The following is a 15,929-nucleotide window of genomic DNA, read 5'->3' on the forward strand; positions in this document are numbered from 1 at the left end:
GTTCTGGAGGCTTGTGAGGAATATTTCTTGATTTCTGCCCTATCTATAGCCATCTGTTAAACCTTCTCATTTCTTGAGGTACTTTGAGAGAATTCCCTCCGTATAAGAACCAAGAGAGCTGATTTAGAAAACTCAAAATTAGTTGTACTTCTTCTTAGGTGGGACCTTTCAGTGATGTTTCCCTTTTGTACACCCTTGACCTTCAATGGAGGCTGACCTTCAAATGCACCTGCATGCAGCCCCTCCAGATCTTATTTCGCATTTGTCTTTCAAGCACACAAAAGTTGTTATGTTGTTTGTTAAAGGGGCCACCGGCTGCTAGGTTTCTACATTTTTATCCATAATGTTTTTCAAGAGAAACTATTTTTACTGAAAACTACCAAGAAGGATGTAGCACTGCATGTTCCCAAATGGGAGTATTTGTGTCTTCACACATCTTGATGAAGGGCACCACTGAAGCCAAAGGCTAAAAATACAACAGCAAAGATAAGACATGGTAAAAATAAAACTTACAACATGTGATCCTGAGGGGATAACAAGGATTGCTGCTTTTAAATTAACACAAACCAGACACTGAATAATGATTTTAATGTAAAACTTTATAATCTCCCCAGTTTTAATACAAAAAAGACACTCTAGGTTGGTTTAGTAGGACCTTTTCCAAGTATCTTCACCCTGACTATGTGTTCTCATTAGTAACCCTGCTATTATAGATGTATTAGCCGCCGAACTTCTATAATTCTAGGAGGCGGAGGAGGGGGACTTCTGGAAGAGATTAGCCAACAAAACAGACATACACAATCACAGTTCTTGCTCTACACTTGAGAAGAGACCAAGAGTTCAGCAAATGAGGAAACAGGGTCATTGAGTTGAAGTGACTTATCTGGAGTCACATAGCTCTACAGGAGCCAGAACTAAAGCCCAGACACTGTCTTTCTTTTCTCCAGGGCCTTGCCCATTTATTCATAAAATTTTCAAAAACAAAATTGATCAGATTCTGCCAAATCTTAACCTGTCCTGTGAATTTGTATCCCAGGTATATAGCCTTTATGATGTGTCATCTCAATATTTATGTCCTCTAGTCATTGAGAGTAAATATGATTCTGCATCTTATGGGAGGCAAGTGAGCTGATGTGAACACAGGACAAGCACAAATCTAGGAAGGCACAAGGATCTGGAAGTATGAGAGGCCGAGAGGCATGAATGGGAGGGGGAAATGCCATTCCTGGAGATGAGGGGTGGTACACACAAGATTTGGCCTACTTACTAATTTTTCTGAGACATTCTATTGGCTAAAATGAAGTCAGTCTGATTTTCACTATATGCTGATAGAAAAAGAAATAAAAAATAGATGACATAATTATGGAGGCACATGATTTTATAAGATGTGGATGATGAAATTAGGAAAGCCAAAATAAGATCTAAGCTTTGTGTTGCAGGAGATATAAAAGGAAATGAGAAAACATTCTTAATATAGAAGACTAAAAGGAAGATAAAGGAAAATGGTTTACATTCATTGGAAGGAGCAGAATTTTGTCTTAATGCCTTTTTTAAATGTTTATCTTAAAAAAAAGGAATTGTGATAACTTGGGAAGATGAACAGGAAGCTTACCTTAAATAAGAAAGAAAAATTTTGTCATATAGCTACTCAAAGTAAGCTTTTCAAAATACAAATCTGATCATGTCTCTATTGTCCCCCACTGTTGTTAAAAGACCAAAATCCTTAGCTCATCTTCAGGGTGTCACCTCACATGATCCTTCTGTACATCTCCAGCCTCCTAATTTATATTCCACCAATTTCCTCCCTTTATCTGCATTTGCCCCCAAACCAGTCTGGTCATTTTGGCCAACTTTCAATGCACCTATTACCATGTTCCTTCCTGCCCCAGGGCCTTTTAAGTGCTCTTTCCTCTGCCTTAATCCTCCTTTTTCCCCCCTGAACTCCCACCTTCACCTAGTCAGCTCTTACTCCTCCTTCATACCTATCTCATCCTACACTTCAATTTCTCAGGAAAGACTGCTCTCCTCTTCTTGGCCCCAGTGTAAATTGAGTTACATTCTTATGACCCATGTGGGTTTTTTTTTTTTAATAAAAATTACAATAGCTGTACAGTTACATAGAGTGTGTGATCATCTGAATGTGTCTACTCCCCTCTCTAAACAAAACTATAAGCTCTGCCTAGGTAGTCTTCAATTCTATTTTCTGTTCACCAATGTTATCCTGAGTGTCCATCATATGTGCTGTATATTTTTTGTGCCAATAAATATTTGTTCAGTCAGTATTAAATGTCAAGGGTTACTTAAAAATAATATAATAAATAAATCTTGAAATCTACACTTTCGCCTATAATATTAGGAATGGAGCATAAGGTGAGAATCACTAATCCAATGGAGTTTTTGAGAATAAAATGAGATGCAATAATTGAAACCACTTAGCAGGGGTGCCTGGGTGGCTCATTTGGTTAAGTTTCTGACTCTTGATTTCAGCTCAGGTTATGATCTCAAGTTCGGGAGATGGAGCCCTGCCCCACATCAGGCTCCATGTCCAGCATGGAGCTGGCTTAAGATTCTGCCTCACCCTCTCCCTCTGTCTCTCCCCCATTTGCACCCTCTGTCTCAAAAAAAAAAAAAAAGAAATTAAATTAAAAAATGAGACTACTTCATAAATTTTTAAATTCTGTATAGTCATTGTATATCAAAAAATGAGTAACATTTATGTGTTCGTCTTGCTTTTCATGCTTCAAGGGACAGAGACAGGCTCGGATAAACTTGAGAGACGTGAGTTTACTTTTAATGGAATAGTAGTTGCATTTTAGCCCTCTCTGCTCTGGTATCTCCTCTTGGTATGCATGTGTGTGCTTGTACGTGCGTGCGTGTGTGTGTGTGTGTATTGCAGGTCTACTGCTGTCTTGTTTTCATCTTCGAACTCCACTAATCATGGAGATTTGATTAGCAGGTTGGTTAAACGTTATCTAATACAAAATGCCCCTACTGGACACTTTTGCCTTGGTCCTTGTTCCATGGGTTATCCCAACCCAGCTAGGGTAGCTGAAATAGTTTTCAGCAAATTACATGTTTCCTTTTTTCAAAAAAAGTATTAAAGACGAGAGTTACCATTTGATATAATGAGGCTTCAGGTCCTCTACAGCACAATAAGCAAAAGGGCTTTGCAAATTAACAAGCACAATATCTTGTTACATAAACCATCAGAAATCTGAGTGCAAAATAATGGTAGGAGGCCAAGCAGTGGTAGGAACACCAATGAAAATGAGCAAATGAGATGGTGATCTGCATTTATTTTGCAAGGCTGGATTGTCAGGCAATGTTGCTTCCTCCAGTTCCTGCCCTCCCTCCCTGCAAGCCAGTCTCCTACCCCCAGTCCACACACCCACATACACACACACACGCTCTCTCTCTCTCTTTCTCTCTCTCTCTCTCTCTCTCACACACACACACACACACACACACACACATTTGTACTATTGTAGAGGCTACATTTTTATTCCAAAGCAACCTCCAAAGTACTAGTCTCCAAAGATACATTTAAGCAGTTATTCAGTGGCTCATCCCTCACTAAGACAGACTTTTTTGTCTCTGACATAGACAGTTAAGATATAAAAAATAGCAGGTATCCTCATCTGATCTCAGACAACGGATAGGATCTAGGCTCACATAAATGCTAAACATACTCAGTCACATTCGTTGAAAATATTGTGCACTCTGAGGATCTTGCCAGTTGTAGTTTTCTTCTTAATTTACAGGAGGACAGGTGGATGTGAAGAGGAAAAAACCATTTCTTTGATGATAGAAATGTTAAGAAGTCTGAAAATAGGATGAAATGAAATGTCTTTGGAGACAGAAAAAAAAAAAATAGCACACAAAGCCTACAATTTAAAAAAGAAAAGAAAATGACCGCTGTGGGCCTCTAGAGGCAAATGAGAAGTTGGGGAAGCAAGTGCAATACCCACTCGAGTGAAATGAGCAAGACCTCCCCCTCTATGCAGGATGTCTCTCCTGGAATCAGTTGAAAGGATTGCTTCCACGTGTGGTTCACCAGCTTTAACAAATATCAGAATGGCCTGGAGGGCTTTTTCAAACATAGCAAGGTTCCATACCCACTTTCTGCTTCAGTGGGTCTTAGAAAAGGCAAAAAAGATGTGCATTTCCAACAAGTTCCCAGGTGATGCTGACTCTGCAGGTCCAGGGACTGCACTTGGAGAACCATAGTGTGGACTGGGATTTGTACCAGGTGCAGAAAGATAAGGAAGAGATAAATGACCTTGCTCTCAAGAAACCTGAATGCGTCAGCTATGGGTTCTGTGTATCAAATCTCCCTATGTTCCCATGAAGCTCACAGACCACAATTATAGTGTCACTTAATGACACCTGCTAAAACTAGCAAAGGGCTTTCACATGTGTAATCTCATTTGCACCTCACAACGAGATAGGCAGATGAAGTGTTTCCATGAACACTTTAGAGATGGACAAGCAAAATAAATGAAGACCGGAAGGGAATAAATGATTAGTCTAAAGTCATATAGTGGGTAAATGAAAGACCAAGATCTTTGTTGATTAAATTCTGTGTTCTTTCCACTAACCTACTTTCTTGGGAGAAAGTATAATGAATCTTAGCTGTCAGCAAAAAGGGACTAGCATATATATGATTATAATGTGATGTAAACTTCTTTGTATTATATATGATTGTATCCAACTAATTCCTCTAACCACATATTATAAATACAGGGATTAACCCTAAACAAAGAGGATTTAATAATAACAGGAATAAAAGTCAACTACATTGCATCAGACAAAAGCAAAATCCTTCCATTCACATACTCACACCTCATTCTCTCCCATCCCACCCTTCTAAATTTTTCCTAACGAGAAAAATAAATCATTATTTAACTGAGTAGTAACACAGCTTGATAACTGTGAATTTCTTGTCAACATTTTCTTTTTAGAGAAGTGACAAGTTTGTCTTATGAGGACCCTAGGTCCACAGGCAAGGTGTACAGTTTAAGTTGGCTGGTTTGCAGTTCAGTTCACAGAGAAGTGATGATGATTCCAGGTCAGTCTTCCAGGAGCTGAGAGCTGCTCTTTATATCCTCTATGCCAAAGGATCTTCTGCTATTACATAGGGTTCAATAAAATCTTGGAGCAGGAGGGGATCCAGGAGATGAGGAAAATTCAGAGTCTCTCAATTGATAGTAAGAAAACTGAAGCCCAAGATTGTATAAGTGAGTTGGTCAAGGCTAATTCAGGGTAGAACACAGATTTTCTACATTTTAGTCTAGTGCTTTACAAAAATTCTCTCCTGATCATCCAAGGGGAAAAAAAAACTTTACTGAGTACCTATTAAGCTTGCAGAATGTCAGATTTAAAGAAATTTACAGATAATCTAAAACATTATTTGAAATTTTTGTTTTATCTCCTTCAAATTGCATTTTAAATTTAGCTTTTTATGATTTTAGTTTCTCTAAATTTGTAGAATAGGTATATGCTACTTTAAAACATATTAAACAATACAATAATACACCCCAAAACAATGAATATACCTATACATCTCCCATCTAACCACTCTTAACTGGTATGGTTCTTACCAGAACATCTGTGATATATTTACACATGTTCATATTTATGTGTGTGTATTCTCTTAAAGTGATTCATAGGTCTGTGATATATACATTTCACTTTACATTATCTCATAGACTATATTGAATGCTAAGAATAGGGCTACATCATTCTATTCACTGACTGGAATAATTACCCTTTTAGGGATTACCATGTTTTTAAAACAACTTTCTTTCTATGAACATTTATATTGTTATTTTTTCTTTAAGAAATAGTGTTGAAAAAATATATAGTGTTGGAGGAAGTTCTAATACTCTTGTGGTGGTACAAGCCCATGGTAGCTCATCCTTCCTGCTGATAACAACTATTAACTATAAACAAGATACAAGAACCCCAACTACCTTAGAACTCTGCACAGTAAACAGTAGCTGGTGAATTGTGGAGGGGAGACAAACCTTGCAGGAGTGATCTCCATTTTACCTTCTTTCTCCAGTGGATTTGCCCTAAGGGTAGACCTCAGTCCTGGAAGAGGCAGCTGAAAATCTGATAGAAACTCTGATCTCACCAGCTGCCAGAGCAACCTTGGAAAGGAGCTCCTGTAGGCCAGAGGGTGAAATAGAGATCTCAGAGGGACTGAGACTGAAGAATCCTGAATTTAGTCTAAGAACCCACACAAGGCTTAGGCTAATCCATAGACCACACATGTGTAGGAACAACCCAAACCAGCTCAGTAAAGACTTAGCTTGAATTGAATTGAGATTTGAACCACTTACACAAATCCCAGCCTAACCCCTAAACCATACATGAGTGAGATAGACGCAAACCAGAATAGGAAAGGCTTTGAGAACTGAGCCAGGATGTGAAACATTGCCTAGAGAGGGAAAGTATCAACTTTCACCAGGTGATTATAACAATACATAGATTCTACACAACCTAATATTTTAAAATGTAGAGGATATGGTTCAAAATCACACAATATACAAAGAAACCAGGAAAATAGAATTAAGTCTCAAAGTCACCATATGCTAATTCTTAGATGGCCCAGATTTTGGAATTCACAGACAAAATTTGAAAGTACATATTATAATAATACTCCACAAGGTAAAAGAAAGAACATACCTGAAAAGAATGAAAAGATATCTCAACTAAGTAATCAAAACCAGAAAAAAATAGAAATTTTAAACAAAAATATAACTAAAATTTTTTTAATGTTTATTTATTTTTGAGACAGAGAGAGACACACCATGAACAGGAGATGGGCAGAGAGAGAGGGAGACACAGAATCTGAAGCAGGCTCCAGGCTCTAAGCTGTCAGCACACAGCCTGATGCAGGGCTCAAACTGCATCATGACCTGAGCCGAAATCGGACACTTAACCAACTAAGCCACCCAGGCGCCTCCCAAAATATATAATTTTTTAAACAAATTCACTGGTTTGGTTCAATAGTACATAGAGATAATAGTGAAAATGTCAGTAAGGTTGACAAGATAATTCAATAGGAATTATTCAACTTTAAGAACAGAGAGAAAAAAGATAAAAATAACACAGTCTCGGAACTTGTGGAAAATTAAAAAGATTAAATATGCATGTAGTTGGAGTCCTGGAAGAAGAGGAGAAAAAGATTGAAGTGAAAAAAATATATGTGAACAAATGTCAAATTTCCCAACTTTGAAAACTTCCCAAATACATAAATTAACAAATTTGAGAAGTTCAGTGAATACTAGACAAAATAAATTCAAAGAAAATCTTTCCTACATATATTATAATCAAACTGAAGAATTCCAAAGCTGAGAAAGTCTTAGGAGGCATAGCTAGAGGAAAAAGACATTGCATGCAGGAGTTGTGACCCATATGGTCATGGATTTCTCATCAGAAACCACAGACACTTGGGGCACCTGGGTGACTCAGTCAGTTGAGCTTCCGACTTCGGCTCAGGTCATAATCTCAGGGTTTGTGAGTTTGAGCCCCACATCGGGCTTGTTGATATCAACTTGTCAGTGCAGAGCCCACTTAAGATCCTTTGTCCCCCTCTCTCCTGCCCTCCCCCACTTGTGCTCTCACAAAAATAAATAATAAATATTTAAAAAAAAAGAAAAAAACCCCACAGATAGTAAAAAAAAAAAAAAACAACAACAACATGGATTTACATAGCAATTTGCACAACAAAACACAGATATAATTTTAAAGGAAAAAAACCTGTAATCCAGAATATATTTCAGGAATAAAAGTTAAATAAAGACTTTGCAGATAAAGCAAAACTAGTATTTGTTGCTAACTTACCTAGTGTACCAGAAACGCTATAAAAAAAAAAAGTTCTTTAGACTGAAGGGAAATGATATCAAGAGGCAAACTTGACTTCAAAAACGAAGGAAGATCATTACATATGGTACATATGGTAATTCTATGAACAATTTTAAGATCTTTAAAAGGTATGACTGTTTAAATCAAAAGTTGTAAATTTGGGGGGCAGTTTCTATATATATACATACAAATGTAATGAACATAAAAATTATTTAAAAATGGAAATGGTTAAGAACATGATCAAAAATTTTTGAAGTTTTTAATGAGGCAGTATAATACCAGCTCTAATCATTTCAGAAAATGATACATCTGCTGTAATATATGGAGCAACTCCTAGAAAAATAAAAATATAGCCAGTGAGTCAACTGAAAAATTGAGATGGAATATTAAGATTTTCAAATAATCCCAAAAAAGGCCATAAAGAGAGAACAAAGAAACAAAAGTCAGAGGATACGAATAGAAAACAAATAATGAAAAAGCAGATATGAACACAACCATATCAATAATTACATTAAACTCAATGTTCTAAACACTCAAAGAGCAGATATTGAAAGAACAGATTTTTAAAAATCATAACCAACTATACACCTAAAAAAGACCCACTTTATCTATCTACTATCTATCTATCTATCTATCTATCTAAGAGAGAGAGTGTGCACGCACTTGAGCAGGGGAGAGGGGCATAGGGAGAGAAAGAGAATCTTAAGCAGGCTCCATGCTCAGCACAGAGTCTGATGTTGGGCTTGATTCCATGAACCAGTATCATGACCTGAGCTGATATCAAGAGTCAGTTGCTCAACCAGGTGAGCTACCCAGGCACCCCTAAAGGAGGCCTACTCTAAATATAAACACAAAGATAGTTGAAAGTAAATAGATGAAAACAGATATGCCATGCAAACAGTAAACATAGGAAGAATGGGTAGCTTTTTAAATATCAGAGAAAATAAACTATAAGTAACAATATTACTAGTGATACAGAGATACTTCATGATAATAGTGACAATCTATCAGAAAAACATAAAAGTTTTAAATGTGTGTCAACCTAGTGAAAGAGCCTCAAAATACAGGAAGAAAAAAAAATTAAATATTAAAGGGAGAAATAGAAAATTCCAAAATCATAGCATAAGAATCAAATACTTCTCTTTACAACTGATAGAAAATCAGACCAAAAATATTTAATAGAAACATAAATCTGAACACTATCTACCACCTTGATATAATTGACATTTATACCACACCATATCCAACAAATGCAGAGTGAACATTTTTTCAAGTGTAAATGGTACAATCACCAAGCTAGACCACAGTCTAGGCCAGAAAGCATTTATAAATAAATATTTAAATATTTAACTATTTTATGGTCAAACAACACACTGTATTATTTCAATTAAAAATATCATCAAATTAGAAATAACAGAGAATAACATCCAACTGATAAATTAAAAACAATGCAATATTTAGGAATAACCAAAATATCTGGAAATAAAACAACACACTTCTAAATATTTCATGAGTCAGAGCCAAAAAATCACCAAAAAAAAAAAAAAAAAGAAAAAAAAAAAGAAAACCTGGAAAATATTTTGAACTAAATGATGTAAAAAATACAGTATATCAAAATTTTGAGATCCAACTAAAGCAGTGCTTAGAAGGAAATTTACAGCTTTAAGTGCTTACATTATGAAGGGAAAAAATCTAAAACAATGACCCAAGGCTCTACCTTCAGTAGAAAAAGAAGAGCAGAGTAAACCTGAGGTAATTCAAAGAGGAGAATAGTAAAGAGAAGAAAACAATGATAAAACAGACAATAGAGAAGATTAGCAAAGCCAAAAAGTTGTTCTCCAAGAAGACTTTTTTTTAATTCAAAAATTCCTAGCTAAATTTCCTAGAAATCCTACCTAATACCCCTAGAAAAAGAGACAGCACTAAACATTAATATCTAGAATGAAAAGGAGGTGTACTTCAAATCTTATAGACATTAAATAGATAATAAGAGAATACTAAGAACAACTTTATTCTAACAAATTTAACAACTTAGATGAAATAAAAAATTATTTTAAAAGTACAACTAGTTAAAATTGACAAAAGAGAACATCTGAATAGCCTTATATCTATTAAATGAATCATTATCAAAACTTATCAAGCATTTCAGGCCCAGATGTTTTTGCTGATGGATTATATCATTTGATTCAAGGAAGAAGTCACAACTATCTTACGCAAATATTTTCAGAAATAGTAGGGAAAGAGATCATGAACAACTCACTTTAGAAGACCAGCTTGATTTTAATCCCCAAACTTGACAAATATATTACAAAGAAGACTACAGCCATTAACTCTCATGAATATAAATTTATTCTTTTAAAATATTATCAAATAAACAATATATAAAAAGAACAGATCATGCTCAAATAGGATTTATCACAGAAATGCAAGATTTGTTTAGTGTTTGGAAATCAATCCGTGTAACTCACTTTATTAACAGAATCAAGAAAAATCATATGGTTTTCAGTAGTTGCAGAACAAACATTTGCCAAGTTTCAATACTTATTCATATTTATGAGTTTAAAAATTATCAGTAAGCGAGGAATAATAGAGAACAACTTCAAGTGGAAGGAAAATATACAAAAACCTACAGTTACCATTGTACTTAATGGTAATAAGCAGGATTCCCTCTGAAAAATCAAGCCCTGCTAAAAATCAGCTCCCTTTCCCTCAGATTAAAAACATACGGTAAAATGATGCACCATGAAGGAAAATCAGCAGACACAAAAAATGACTTAGGATGTGAAAATCTTGGAGTATTTCAACAATAATCAGACAGAAAGAAAAAAAGAAAGAGAGAGAGGGAGGAAAGAAAGGAAAGAGAAAGAAAGAAAGAAAGAAAGAAAGAAAGAAAGAAAGAAAGAAAGAGAAAAAAAAGAGAGAGAGAGAAAGGGAAGGAGGAAGGAAGGAAAGGAGGGAAGGAAGGAAAGCAATTGATATACCTCCTGCTACCCATTCCAGTTTTGCTGGTCTCAAGTGTATTTGCATGGTATCATGTCAGGCCCATACCTGCAAGTTTTTTCCACAGTGTGACTTCAATTTTTGATAGATGCTCTTTGATAATGTGCTTTTATAATGATTCCCGGTTGGAGACAAGTATAAAATGTAAACAGACTATGAGTGAGCAAAATCATTTGTGCAGTCTGCATTGTATTATCTCAGGCCTTTGCATGGGCACTAGTTATACTAACAGTCCTTGCTGTTGGATTTTCCCAACTTACATACACATTTCTGAGTGGACTTAGCTCCCCTTGCCCAGTCTGCTTTTCTTCCCTGAGCCAACATGACTGTCTTGGCTCCTGGGAGAAAATACCAAGATGAATGTCACCTGGAGTTTCTCTAAAATGATGGAGAAAATGTCCCTTTGGTGCTTTGTGTACAAAGACTACTAACACATACATGGATCCTTTGATTTCTTCATGGGAACGACAAGAAAAAGGATGAATAGAGGAAAAATGCTTAGCAGGATTTTTTTTTTAAGTTTATTTATTTATTTTGAGAGAAAGAGGGAGAGCAAGAGAAGGGCAGAGAGAGAATCCCAAGCAGGCTCTGCACTGTCTGCACAGAGCCTGATGGGGGCTTGATTTCACAAATGGTGAGATCGTGACCTGAGTCAAAACCAAGAGTCACACACTTAACCGACTGAGTCACCCAAGCGCCCCAGAAATATGTTTTACTCCATCCTATTTCTCCACCAGTACAAGTAGCAAAGACCCTAAGAAACTTGAAAAGGACTGTGTGACTGTTGCAAAACAGGAAGAGGAGGGGTAGCATTTTAGATAAAAAGTCTCCTTCTTTAATACATGAAAATACAAAAGAAGAGTTGCACATAGGACAGCTACTACAAAATGAAATAAAAATGAACACAGAATTTTAGCTGGGGTGCAGTTACACAAAAGCCAGAAGAGAAAAGTAAAAAGGGTGGCCAAGAAGCCAAGTTAGGTCTGTTTCAAATTTATTTAGCAAATCTACCACCCCCACCTTGCCTCACCCCCACTGCCATCTCCTCACTCACAAATTTATCCTCCCAGATCCCTGTCTTAAAAGAATCATCCCTAAGATCCAGGAAGGAAGAGTCACATTTTCTGTAATGAAGGGATTGGAGACATAGCTTAACTCAGATTTTTTTTAGTATAGTTGATGCACAATGCTTTTTAGTTTCAGATGTACAACTCAGTGATTTTACAAGTTTACACATTATACTATGTTAACAAGTATAGCCAGTATCTGTCCCATTGCATGACTCTTACAATATTATTGACTTATCATTGTTCTCTGCTTTTTATTCCTGTGACTTACTCATTCCATAAGTGGAGGCCTCTGTCTCCCACTCCCCTTCATCATTGTGCTCAACCATCTACCCACTTCCCCTCTGGGAACCATCACTTTGTTCTCTATTTATATGTTTGATTCTGCTTTTTGTTTATTCAAGTTTTTTTAGATTTAATTTACAAGTGGAATCATATAGTATTTGTGTTTCTCAGTCTGACTTATTTCACTTAGCATAGTACCCTCTAGGTCCATCTATGTTGTCTCAAATGTCATAATCTCATCCTTTCTATGGCAATGTAATATTCCATAGCTTTTTTATCCATTCACCTATTTATAGACACAGGTTGCTTCTGTGTCTTGGCTATTGTCAATAATGCTACAATAAACACAGGGGTGCATATATCTTTTCAAGTCAGTATTTTCCCTGAGTAGGTATCCAATAGTGGAATTATTGGGTCATATGGTACTTCTATTTTTAATTTGTTTAACTTTTTTAATGTTTGTTTATTTTTAAGAGACAGAGACAGAGTGTGAGGAAGGAAGGGGCACAGAGAGGGAGACACAGAATCTGAAGCAGGCTCCAGGCTCTGAGCCATCAGTACAGAGCCCAATGCGGGGCTTGAACCCCACAAGCTGTGAGATCATGACCTGAGCCAAAGTCAGTGCTTAATCGACTGAGCCACCCAGGCACGATTCTATTTTTTTTTTATTATTTAATTTTTATTTTTTAAATTTACATCCAAGTTAGTTAGCATATAGTGCAACAATGATTTCAGGAGTAGAATCCTTAATGCTTCTTACCCATTTAGCCCATCCCCCCTCCCACAACCCCTCTGTTTGTTCTCCATATTTAAGAGTCTCTCATGTTTTGTCCCCCTCCCTGTTTGTATATTATTTTTGCTTCCCTTACCTTGTGTTCATCTGTTCTGTGTCTTAAAGTCCTCATATGAGTGAAGTCATATATTTGTCTTTGACTAATTTCGCTTAGCAAAATACTCTCTAGTCCCATCCATGTAGCTGTAAATGGCAAGATTTCATTATTTTTGACTGCTAAGTAATACTCCATTGTATATATATACCACATCCTCTTTATCCATTCATCCGTTGATGGACATTTGGGCTCTTTCCATACTTTGGCTACTGTTGATAGTGCTGCTATAAACACTGGGGTGCACGTGCCCCTTTGAAACAGCATACCTGTATCCCTTGGATAAATAAAATCCCTAGTAGTGCAATTGCTGGGTCATAGAGTAGTTCTATTTTTAATTTTTTAAGGAAACTCCATACTGTTTTCCAGAGTGGTTGCACCAGTTTGCATTCCCACCAGCAGTGCAAAAGAGATCCTCTCTCTCCTCATCCTCACCAACATCTGTTGTTGCCTGAGTTGTTAATGTTAGCCATTGTGACAGGTGTGAGGTGGTATCTCATTGTGGTTTTGATTTGTATTTCTCTGATGATGAGTGATGTTGAGCATTTTTTCATGTGTGAGTTGGCCATCTGGATGTCTTCTTTAGAGAAGTGTCTATTCATGTCTTTTCAGACACAAAAGTGGTCATCTGACCCTGACTGGTCAATCAGAATCCCCATGACTTTCCTTACAGAGATGCAAACTGGAAAGAGTGCTTTCTTATTATTTGCCTATTGGTGCTAGGGAAGAGAGCCCTCTTTCCCTAGGATCTTGAGCCATAAAAACAGTAAAAGCCATAGATGCTATACTTTCTTTCCAAGCCACATAGAAGAAGAATCCATAGTAGGAAAAGTGAGGACAACACCCAAAGAGAAGCAGAACTAAAGAAAGAAAAAGAGGGCAAAAAGGGAGAGGGCACAGACAATACTGATCCCCTGAATCCAGCTGGGCCTAAAGCCATGCCCACCTGAGACTTCCTAACACTTTGAACTAATAAACTCCCATTTTACTTAAACTCATGTGACTTCTCTCTTAATCCTGTATAGCCATACGCGTCTTAATACACCAAGATATACAGAAAGGCAGTGAGACTTCCATTCACTTCCTTGTCTTCTCCACTTGAATGTATGCTCCTCTGAGAGAATGAATTTTCCTCAGTTATCACAAGACCTGTAGGTCCCCCTCTTTGTTAAAAAGGGAAAAAAATCCATGGCCAATGGGCCTCCACACATATCAGTGGGCACCTGCTTCTATCACCTTATCTGTAATGTGAGAAAGTTGCTTATTTTTCTAAATCTCCATTTCCTGATGTTGAAAGAGGCATTGTAGTAGTGCTCAGTTCATAGGTGTCCTCTGAGAATTAAATAAGATACCAAATGTAAAGTATGAGATACATAATATATATTCAATCAATCTTAGCTATTATCATATAAACAGATATGATATAAGACAATGTGTTAAGTGCTATCATCGAAGTGTTGACCAAGACACTGGAGCCACACAGAGAAGCTCATTGTGCATTCTTCCTCTTGCGTTGCTCCTGTAAGTCTTGTAGACCCACTTTCTTTAGTGTAAATGTTAGAAATTTCATGGGAACTCTCATCAACCTAGTCCAGAAAATTTTGCCTTGAGCAAGGTAAAAGCCTATGGTGGGAAAGCTTTGAGCTGGTTAACAATTCAAATACTTACTGATAAATCCATTAACAGAGTAATGATTAAGGAGTCAGAGGGGTCTATAAGATGCTATTGAGTCTTAGTTAAAAGCATCAAAAGTTGACAGATTTGAATTTCACCTCTGCCACTGTTAACAGAGGTTTTGGACAATTTACAAAAGGTCTTTGAGCCTTGTTTTCTGGATTTATGAATAGGAATAATAGTAGTTATCTTAAGTCATTGTGAAGCTAAGTAAGATAATGCATATGAAATGCTTAGCAGAAACCCAATCCATGACAGCTTGTTCATGGTGCTTATAGGGCATTATGGTGTCCTAGAGTCACTAATTGGGTCACAGAGGGTGAAACATTATTAGCAAGTCATTTTTGAGTCAGGAGGCTGAATCAGAAGAGGGAGACTGAGAAACAAGATAGATTCAGAGGCACAGCCTATTATCTGAGGCTCTTCAGTCTGAGATGTCTACACCCTTGACAACAGGGTATCCAGAGAAATTGTGAAAGACTTTGAAATGGGAAAAAATATATCGGTGTGTATCTTGTCTGGCTCATCCAACCATATCTTCCTTGCCTTTCATTGTCTTTGAGCTACTTCACAACTCTGTAAGTTGCAAAAACTTGATAATATAATAATTCTTATCCAGGAAAATGTGTATTTGGTGAAATGCAATTTATTATTTCCCTTTGGATTGACCCATTTTACATGGATGTAAATTAGTTTCAAAATTGTTTATTCCCTATATATGCATGGTTTTTGAGGATTTTCCTTTGAAATGACTATAACATCTTACTGATTCCCTCATTAATTAATACGTTAAATAAAATGTTCGACATGTGTTCATTTTATGTTTGTATCAGAGTCGTAATTTTACCTTCTCTCTTTTTTTTTAAGACTTATCCTTTTTTTTTTTTTTTAATTTATTTATTTACTTTGAGAGAGGGAGCACAAGAGGAGGAGAGACAGAGAGAGAATCCCAAGCAGGCTCCACACTGCCAGCACAGAGCCTGACATGCTGTAACTCACGGAACTGTGAGATCCTGACCTGAGCAGAAACCAAGAGTTGGATGCTCAACCAACTAAGCCAACAAGGTGCCCCAAGATTTATCTTTTTAAAGGGGCTCTCTCAAATGCATGGGGAACCTCTGACATTATTTCAATTTTGCAGTTG

The sequence above is a fragment of the Herpailurus yagouaroundi genome, unplaced genomic scaffold (assembly GCF_014898765.1).
Source record: "Herpailurus yagouaroundi ecotype Mexico unplaced genomic scaffold, PumYag 139, whole genome shotgun sequence".
Classification (NCBI taxonomy): Eukaryota; Metazoa; Chordata; class Mammalia; order Carnivora; family Felidae; genus Herpailurus; species Herpailurus yagouaroundi.